Below are 9,501 nucleotides of genomic sequence, written 5' to 3'. Positions count from 1 at the left end.
TTATTTGGGCACGTGTCCGACACGTGTCCATGGTATTTGGACACACCTTCAAACGGAATCAAGTTGAATTTAAGGTAAATAACGTGAATTGTTATATGGTTGAATTTGGTGGGGAAATAAGTTGAATTAGCGGTAAATGATGTTCTTTAGACTAGTAATGAGATGTCGAAATAGATTGATTATAAGTTGGTTTTTGGTTTTGGAAATGAGAATGAATTATAATTAACGTCAAGTTTTACCTTCGCTTATTTAAATTTAATATTCAAATAGTTTTTCAAAAATAAAACCGCACATAAATAACTATAAAATATACTCCCTCCTATTCATTTTAACTCTCCCCCTTTCCTTTTTCATCTATTCATATAACTCTCCTCATTTCCTTATTTAGTAAAGTTTTATACTTATTTTAATCACCTTACCCCACAACAATACCCCCACAATACTCATACTTTATCTTATTTTAATCACCTTACCCCACAACAATACTTATTTTAATCATCTTACCCCACAATAATATCTTCCCTCTCTCTAATTACCTTACACCACCACAATACTTTACAATAAAATAATCCTCCCCTTAATTTGCGTGCCCTTTTGAAAGGGGAGAGTTAAAATGAATAGGAGGGAGTATATTTTATTAAATTTAAATGACGTGTCCCGTGTCCTAAATTTCATGAGATACCGTGTCGCGTGTCCGTGTCGTGTCAGTGTCCGTGTCCGTTTTGGTGCTACCTAGCTGTGGCATCATATTAATTTGTTCATGGTGATTTATAAATTAAATACTTATACTTTAATCACATTATGATCTATAATCGAAGAAATTGAATGTTTTTTTGATAGATCTATAAGAGGTTATGGGGTCAGAATTTGAGAATTAGGTCCGTTGTTTGTCAAATCCAATGCCCAAGAGTATGCATGTGGAAAGTATTGCATAAAATATACGGTATTAGTAAAAAACATGCCGTGAAAATAAATTATAAATTTATAAAAGGGAGTTATTTAAAATGTTTTTAATGTGGGGATGTAGCAAATTACCCCATAACTTATGAATTATGTGCAAATCAGCCCTCTAACTTTCACTTGTAGCAAATTAGCTCCATAACTTTCCAAAAATGTGCAATTAACCACAAATCAAGATTTTTATAATTTTTTTTAAACTAAAACCTATTGTGTTTCTATTATAAAAACTATTATAAATATATTTCTTAAATAATTAAGTATAATATTTACATATTCAACCAAAAATGCGAAGTAATTTTAGTGTAAACGAAAATTTGGTAATGTAATTTTTCATTGCAACATCATTAACAATTCTCATATTATGAACATTTTTCACCAATATAAAAAAAAAATTGAACATGTTTTTTAATAATCAAGTATTTTAGGATTAATCTAATCAATAATCATAAAATTTTAATTAGCAAATTTTATTCTTAAAAATAAGATATATGGTTAAATTGCACATTAAGAGAAATTTATGGGGAGAATTTATTACATTTATAAGTTAAAGAACTTGATTGTACATAGTATCAAACTTATGAAGTTAATTTGCTATATTTCCCGTTTTTAACGTGTGGGCAATGAACAAATGATAAAGAAAAGTTCATTTAACAACATGCGACGATATATTGAAACAAGTCGAAATACGAAAAGTTGAAAATTTATAAAATGGAGTTATATAAACAGTCTGTTTCATTGAAAACGATCACTATTCGTTACAAACTGTAGACAGATAGTAGTCCTCTCACAAAATGCAAGTAAATAGTGTAAGTGAGAGGAAATGGATACCCCACTTGCACTATTCATTTGCATTTTATGAAAGGCATAGTATTGATATATGACTTATTTGCGCCTTATTTCCCTCTTTCTTTTACGCATTCCGGCTCATAACGAGTCGGTTTCGTGTGCCTTTCCTTGCATTTGTGCCCGATCCCCGTACTTGTCATTTTGTGTATCATTTTGTAGGAACCGAGTAGAGTATGGAGGAATTGGGGCAGGGAGATGAAGGATTATGAGGACAATCCTCTGCCGGTAGGCCGGCAGCCGGCCCACCGGCAGGGGATGTGGCTATATGGAGATGAAGGAGGAAACCAGCAGAGAGAGATGTTCTCTGCCGGCAGGCCGGCAGCCGGCCCACCGGCAGGGAACACAATTCCATACTTAGAAAATTTCTGAAGAAGTTTTTGGCCAAAGTTCAAGCAACGCGCTAAGACAGTGGCTGAGAGCGACTGGTCAACCGGCAGAGGGTACGACATGAAGAAATGGAAGAAAATCTCAAGAAGAGGAATTCTCTGCGCCGGCGAGCAGCGACTACACCCCACCGGCAGGGATTACGCAACCTTCATTTTTCTCGTTTTTTGAAAGAACGCACTGCAAGACCGGGAGGCGACGGAACGTAAACCCGCCGGCACAGAACACGCAGCACGACTTTTGGGCTTTTTCATTCTTTCCTCCCTTAATCAATGATAGCCTATAAATACCCCCTACTTAAACCCTTTTACACACAACCCTAGATCTGAGAAACATTCCATATTTATTGTAATACCTCCTTAATCAAGTTCTAATCTTTCAATAATTATTATTAATATTTAGCAAGAATTAGTTAGTTCTAATAATAGTCAATTGTTTACACTTGTTTGTTGAAGTTTGTATTGGGGATTTTGAAGGGTTTTCCTTCTTATTAATCAATCAAGCATTCATCTTTCCTTTTGTTGGTATAATTCCTCTCCTTTCTTTTACTTGTTTATCTCTTGTTTACATTTTCCTTGTCTTTTGATATTGCTATAACATTCATCATGTCTCCTCCTTGTGTTGTTTGCTTTTCTTCTCTATTTAGCATAATTTCCCTTAACATGAGTGAGTAGATTCCTTCTAGGGTTTAGGGGGAGTCTTTATGGAATTTATGGGCATGATTCTTTGAATATTTTGGTCTTTGGTGAAATTGTTTAACTTTCCTATTCATGCACTCAAGGTGTTTGTTGATTTGCTCAAGTGAAAGCTTTTGCCTTTCTTTCATTATTGCTTAATTCTCCCTTGAATGAAAGTTTGTGGGGGTCTTGATGTTTGTTTAGGAGAGGTGTGATACTAAATGAGAATTAGTAGCCACCTTTAAGATAGCCAAGACATTGGTTCTACATCTTAGGTTAATCTCTCACCATTGACCCTTTTTGATCTTCATGTTTGCCCCTAAACCATATTGATGACCCCGAAAGCCCTAGCTTTTAATTAACCGTATTCATTATCATCAACTTGTTTGTCCTTTGCTCTAGTGATTAAAACCAAAACCCCTTCTTTTAATTTTGATTAAACTTGACTCTTAATCGAACTTTGTAGCAACCCCCGCCGTCCTTGAGTTCGACCCCGACTAAATACTACGCTTTTTCGGGTTTTACAAATAGTTTTGGTGTAGGAAGTAGACGACAAATTTCCTATTATCAAATGGCGCCGTTGCCGGGGATGGCGTTAGGTTATGCTTAGTTTTATTTAGAGTCTTTGCTTTAATCTTGTCTCAATTGTCATTTTGCTTTAGTAGTTGATTGTTGTTTGTAGAGTGTGTGTGATTTTTGTCTTTCCCTAGTGTGTAAAAACACTAGGAGACTTACGATTTGTCAAGTGTATGCCTAGAAGGAATCACCAAGCTCTCCTATTCAACTCCGACCCCGAAAGGCTTTTTAGAACCTTGAGGACTAGGACTCTTGAAAGAGTGAGGAATAATTCCACACAAGCAAACATTGACCAACCAAACTCACACATCCCACAAAATTTTGATACAACAACTACGATTCAACCAAATACCACAATTGAGACTTTAGTAGAGAACCCATTTCATAACTTCCTTAATTACAATAGTCCACCTCAAACACCACCACATCAAGAACCAAACCACCCACCACAAATGGCTCTTAGAGATCACAACCGGCCTAACCATAATGATTCATGTAATCCCATCAATTTTGGCACCTTGGCCCCAAACAACTTTGAAATGCATCCCGCCCAAGTCGGGTTAGTTGAGAAGGACTTGTTTGGAGGTCATATTGAGGAGGATGCCCATGCTCATCTCCGGAAGTTTAAGAGGAAAGTTTCAATGATGAAGAAGAATGGGGTGTCCGAAGACACCTTGAGAATGATGTTGTTTCCGTTTTCATTGACGGCAAGCGGACCGGTGGTTGAACATCCACCCACCGGATACTTTCACTACTTGGGATGACTTAGCCCAAGCATTTATGGCCAAGTACTACCCTTCCTCAAAGACCGCGATGCTCCGCAACGAGATCCATACGTTCCAACAAGAGGATGGGGAGTCCTTAGGTGAGGCTTGAGACCGTTATCAAGATTTGATAGCAAGTTGCCCCCACCATGGAATACCGGAATGGTACATTACTCAAACATTCTTCCAAACTTTACTACCAAGAACTAAGGAGATGGTAAATGCCTCCACGGGGGGAGGTTTTGACCACTTGAGTGATGAAGAGGGCACGACATTGATCAAGAAAATGGTAGACTCGTAGGCAAACTATGGTTCTAGAGGGAACATGCTACGAAGGAACGGGAAATTTCCTAAGGAAAATGCCTCCAACTCCGAGACAAATGCCAAGCTCGACTTGCTCACAAAGCAATTTGAGAAGTTTTCAAAGAATCAAGTGAACCAAGCCGCGACCTCATATGGGCCGCCCATGGAAGAAGTTGCTCAAGTCGCGAGTTGTGAACTTTGTGGAGGAAGTGGTCATACATATGACTTGTGTGGCAACAATTACAATGGTGCCTATGAAGAAAATGCTCAAGAGGTGAACGCTTTTCAAAGCTACAACAACAATCCTAGACCACCAAGGCCTCCTTACAACAACCCGAACACCTACAATCCAAATACCAATTTCTACCACCCTAGGGTTAAGGAACCACCCCAACTTTAGTTACAAAAGCACCAATGTTCAAAACCCCTAACATCTCCAACCACAAACCCAAACCAATCCACCCGGTTTTGCTCAACCAAGGGGAATTCTCCCAAACCCAAGAAATAATTTTGGAAATCAAAACCAATGGTCAAGCAACAATCTACCCCAAAACTATGGCAACCAACAACAAGGGCACCAAGAGTTTGGTGGAAACCAAAGCAACCAAGGGTTTTACCAAGGGAATCAAGTAAATCAAGCAAATCAAGGATTTGGGCAAGGGTATGTTCAAGGGTCTCAAGAACAAGGTCAAGGATCAAACTTCAACAACTATGGTCCGAGAGGTAACTTCCAAGTGGGGCAAAACAACAACCAAGGTCCCAATGCTAGATATGACTATGGGTTCCCTTTACCCATAGCCAACCAACCTCATCAAGAACCCCAAGGTGAGCTCTCTCAAGTGGAGCTTTTGAAGATGATTAAGAACATGCAACTTCAACATAGCCAAGAGATAGCTAATTTTGCAAAAGCTACTCAACAAGAACAAGCAAACTTGAGAGCTACATTTCTTAAGGACATGAGGGAAATGGAATCTAGGATGGCTTCTCATGCTATGGCTAACCCTCAAAGGCCGCCCGGTGGTTTGTTGGCTCAAGGACAAAGCTCCAAAGATGCCTCAAATAGCCACCATGCTCATGCGGTAGTGCTAAGGAGTGGTTTAGAGCTTGAGGACCCTTACAAAGACCTTGAGTTGGAAGTTGATGAAGATCCCAAGGGGAATGAGGTAGAAATGGATGATGAAGAGGAAAGCTCACCCATTGAGGCTTCGGGTAAAGCTAATGAAGACAAGAAAGGAAAGAAAGCTTGTGAAGATTTGACTAGAAGAGGAATTCAAGTGGACAAGGATGTTGATGGATATGTGGAAGACCTCCCTTATGAGGAGGAAGCTATTGAAGAAATACCTTTGCAACATTCTAAAAAGGTAACAAAAAGTTCGGCTCCTCCAAAGGTATCTTCCAATTCCCAACTTGTTTCTAAAATTCCTTACCCTTCAAGAGCCATAAAGAGTAGGAAAAACCTCAAGTATGCCAAATTTTGTGATATGCTTGAGAAACTTGAGGTTACCCTACCCTTTACGGAGGTGATAATGAACATGCCAACCTACTCAAAATTTTTAAAAGACATTTTGACAAAGAAAAGAGTCTTGGGTGACCAAGAAATAGTGGCTATGGAAGAAGCATGTAGTGCTCATATCCTTAACAAATTGCCCACTAAACTTGGTGACCCGGGAAGCTTTTCCATTCCTTGTGTAGTTGGCGGTGTTCCTATCTCAAGAGCTCTTTGTGACTTGGGAGCAAGTGTTAGTGTTATTCCTTTGAAGGTTGCAAAAAGGATTGGCATTCAAAACTTGGCTCCCACTACCATGACTCTCCAATTGGCGGATAGGTCCGTCAAACGCCCTATGGGGTGTTTGAGGGCGTGCCGTCAAGGTTGGAAAGTTTTTTATTCCCACCGATTTTGTTGTCCTTGATATTGGGAGGATAGCCACACTCCCATCATCCTAGGTAGGCCATTTTTGGCTACCGGAGGAGTACTCATTGATGTGAAGAATGGGCGGCTAACCTTCCAAATTGAGGGCAACAAAATCGAATTTAACTTGCCAAATTTGATGAAAGGTCCAAGTGTAGAAAGATTGAGCACAATCGAGGTAATTGATGAAGTAGTGCACGAAGTAGCCCGTGAAGAGGCGGAGATGGAAGAGGTTTTTCAAATCTCTTTGCATGATGAGGCAATGAAAGAGGATCACGAAGTTGATGAGGAACTATTAAAGAAAGTGGAGGGCTTTCTCCCTCCAAAGGTACAACTCAAACCCTTGCCTCCCTCACTCAAATATGCTTTCCTTGATGAGGGAGAGGCCTATCCGGTGATCGTTAATGCTAATCTAAGTGAGTCCCAAGAAAAGAAGCTTTTGGAAATCTTGAAAACACATAGAGGAGCACTTGGGTATAGCATTGATGACATCAAAGGCTTAAGTCCGAGTTTGTGCATGCATAGAATAGTTTTGGAAGAGGAGAGTCAACCCAAGGTTGACGGTCTTAGGAGGATTAACCCAAAGATGGCCGAGGTGGTGAAAAATGAAGTGTTGAAACTCCTAGAGGCCGGTATTATATACCAAATTACCGATAGCAAATGGGTTAGTCCGGTCCACGTGGTACCCAAAAAGGGGGGGATACAAATGGTTGAACAAGAGGATGGCACCACCGTGTACCCTACCCACTAGACCCGTGACCGGGTGGCGAATGTGTATTGACTACCGCAAGCTCAATGCCGCCACCCTCAAAGACCACTTCCCAATTCCCTTCATTGACCAAATGCTAGAAAGGCTCGCGGGCCATGCATATTATTGCTTCTTAGACGGTTATTCCGGGTTTTTCCAAATTCCCATCCACCCGGATGACCAAGAGAAGACGACCTTCACTTGTCCAATAGGGGTCTATGCCTACCGTAGGATGCCATTCGGGCTTTGTAATGCGCCCGACACCTTTCAAAGGTGCATGATGGCAATATTTTCCGATTTCCTTGAAAAAAGCATGGAAGTCTTCATGGACGACTTTAGTGTCCATGGAGACTCGTTTGAGCTTGGTCTCGAGAACTTGGCTTGTGTGTTGAAACGGTGTGAGGAGCATAACCTTGTCCTTAATTGGGAAAAGTGCCATTTCATGGTTGAGGAAGGGGTTGTCCTCGGTCACATCGTTTCAAGGAGGGGTATTGAGGTCGATGGGGCCAAAGTTGCGGTCATAGAGAACTTGTCACCCCCTTCCAATGTTAAGGGAGTGAGAAGTTTTCTAGGCCATGCCGGGTTTTATCGGCGTTTTATCAAGGATTTTTCAAAAATAGCAAAGCCCCTAACCTCATTACTCCTTAAGGATTCCCCCTTTGTGTTTGATGATTCTTGCCTTGAAGCTTTTAATAGGTTGAAGAGAGCATTGGTCACGGCACCGATAATCCGGTCTCCGGATTGGAATCTTCCCTTTGAGATAATGTGTGATGCTTCGGACTTCGCGGTTGGTGCGGTACTTGGGCAAGTTGTGGATAAGAAGCATCATGTGATATATTACACAAGCAAGACTCTTGATCAAACTCAATGTGGATATGCTACTACCGAAAAGGAAATGTTGGCAATTGTTCATGCCGTGGAGAAATTTCGGCAATACCTTGTTGGGTCTAAGGTGGTGGTTTACTCCGATCACACCGCCTTGCGACAATTGATGGTGAAGAAAGATGCAAAGCCCCGACTCTTGAGATGGGTCCTTCTTCTTCAAGAATTTGATTTAGAGATTAAGGATAAGGCCGGTTCGGAAAATGTTGTAGCCGACCACTTATCTAGATTGACCGTTGAAGACCATGGCATACAAGACAAGAGTGGACCCATCAATGAGTGGTTGCGGGATGATGGACTCATGGAAGTTACCGCCAAAACCCCTTGGTTTGCGGATCTTGCAAACTACATTGTGAGTGGTTTTCTACCGGATGAAATGGAACCAAGAGAAAGGCGGAAGTTGAGAAATGATGCTAGGAGATACTTTTGGAATGATCCCCACTTGTTCCGCAAGTGTGGGGATGGAATGTTCCGGAGATGTGTTTCAAGAGAGGAGGGCTTGGAGATTGTTGACCGAGTTCACAATTCTGCCTATGGAGGACACTTGGCCACCTCTAGAATAATTGCCAAGATCCTCCAAGGTGGGTTTTATTGGCCCTCCATGTTCAAAGACATTCACTACTTGGTTAAATCTTGTGATGCTTGCTAAAGGGTTGGGAACATTGGGAAGAGAAGTGAGATGCCCTTGACTAACATATTGGAGATTGAGCTTTTTGATTGTTGGGGCATAGACTTCATGGGACCCTTTCCCAACTCTTGTGGAAATGAATACATCTTGGTTGCGGTGGACTATGTATCCAAATGGATTGAAGCGGTTGCCTCCCCCACCAATGATTGCAAGGTTGTGATGAAGCTTTTCAAAGGCACGATTTTCCCAAGGTTCGGAACCCCAAGAGTAGTCATAAGTGATGGCGGATCCCATTTCCGCAAGAGTACCTTCAAAGCTCTACTTGAATCACATGGAGTGCGGCACAAAACCGCACTTGCCTACCACCCTCAAACTAGTGGTCAAGTGGAGGTTTCTAACCGCCAAATTAAAGCCATTTTGGAGAAAGTCACCAACAAGAGCCGGAAAGATTGGTCCCAAAAGCTCCCGGATGTCTTATGGGCATTGAGAACCGCCTTCAAGACACCCCTTGGCACCACCCCGTATAAGCTTGTGTACGGGAAAGCTTGCCATTTGCCGGTGGAGTTGGAGCACAAAGCTTGGTGGGCTCTTAAAGAGATGAATTTTGACTTTGATGCCTTAGGAGAAGTGCGCTTTCTCCAAATGAATGAGCTTGAGGAATTGAGATTGGAGGCTTATGAGAGCTCCAAAATCTACAAAGACCAAACGAAGAAATGGCATGATGCCAAGATCATGAAGAAAGAGGTAAGTGTTGGAGACCTTGTTCTCCTTTTTAACTCCAAAATCAAGGTGTTTAAGGCAAGCTCAAATCACGATGGTGGGAC

The 9,501-nt window shown here is 41.1% G+C and overlaps 1 non-coding gene across 1 annotated transcript; it reads right to left on the bottom strand.

Annotated features, from left to right (window-relative positions):
• Window positions 1-4,256: 4,256 nt before the first annotated feature.
• On the bottom strand, window positions 4,257-4,363 carry LOC141593874 (small nucleolar RNA R71). Its single transcript, XR_012521932.1, has one exon. It is a non-coding gene; the product is annotated as a small nucleolar RNA R71 (small nucleolar RNA).
• Between the last annotated feature and the right edge of the window lie 5,138 nt (window positions 4,364-9,501).

This window comes from Silene latifolia, chromosome 7 (genome assembly GCF_048544455.1).
Source record: "Silene latifolia isolate original U9 population chromosome 7, ASM4854445v1, whole genome shotgun sequence".
Taxonomy (NCBI): Eukaryota; Viridiplantae; Streptophyta; class Magnoliopsida; order Caryophyllales; family Caryophyllaceae; genus Silene; species Silene latifolia.
This window is presented reverse-complemented; position numbering and strand designations above follow the sequence as displayed.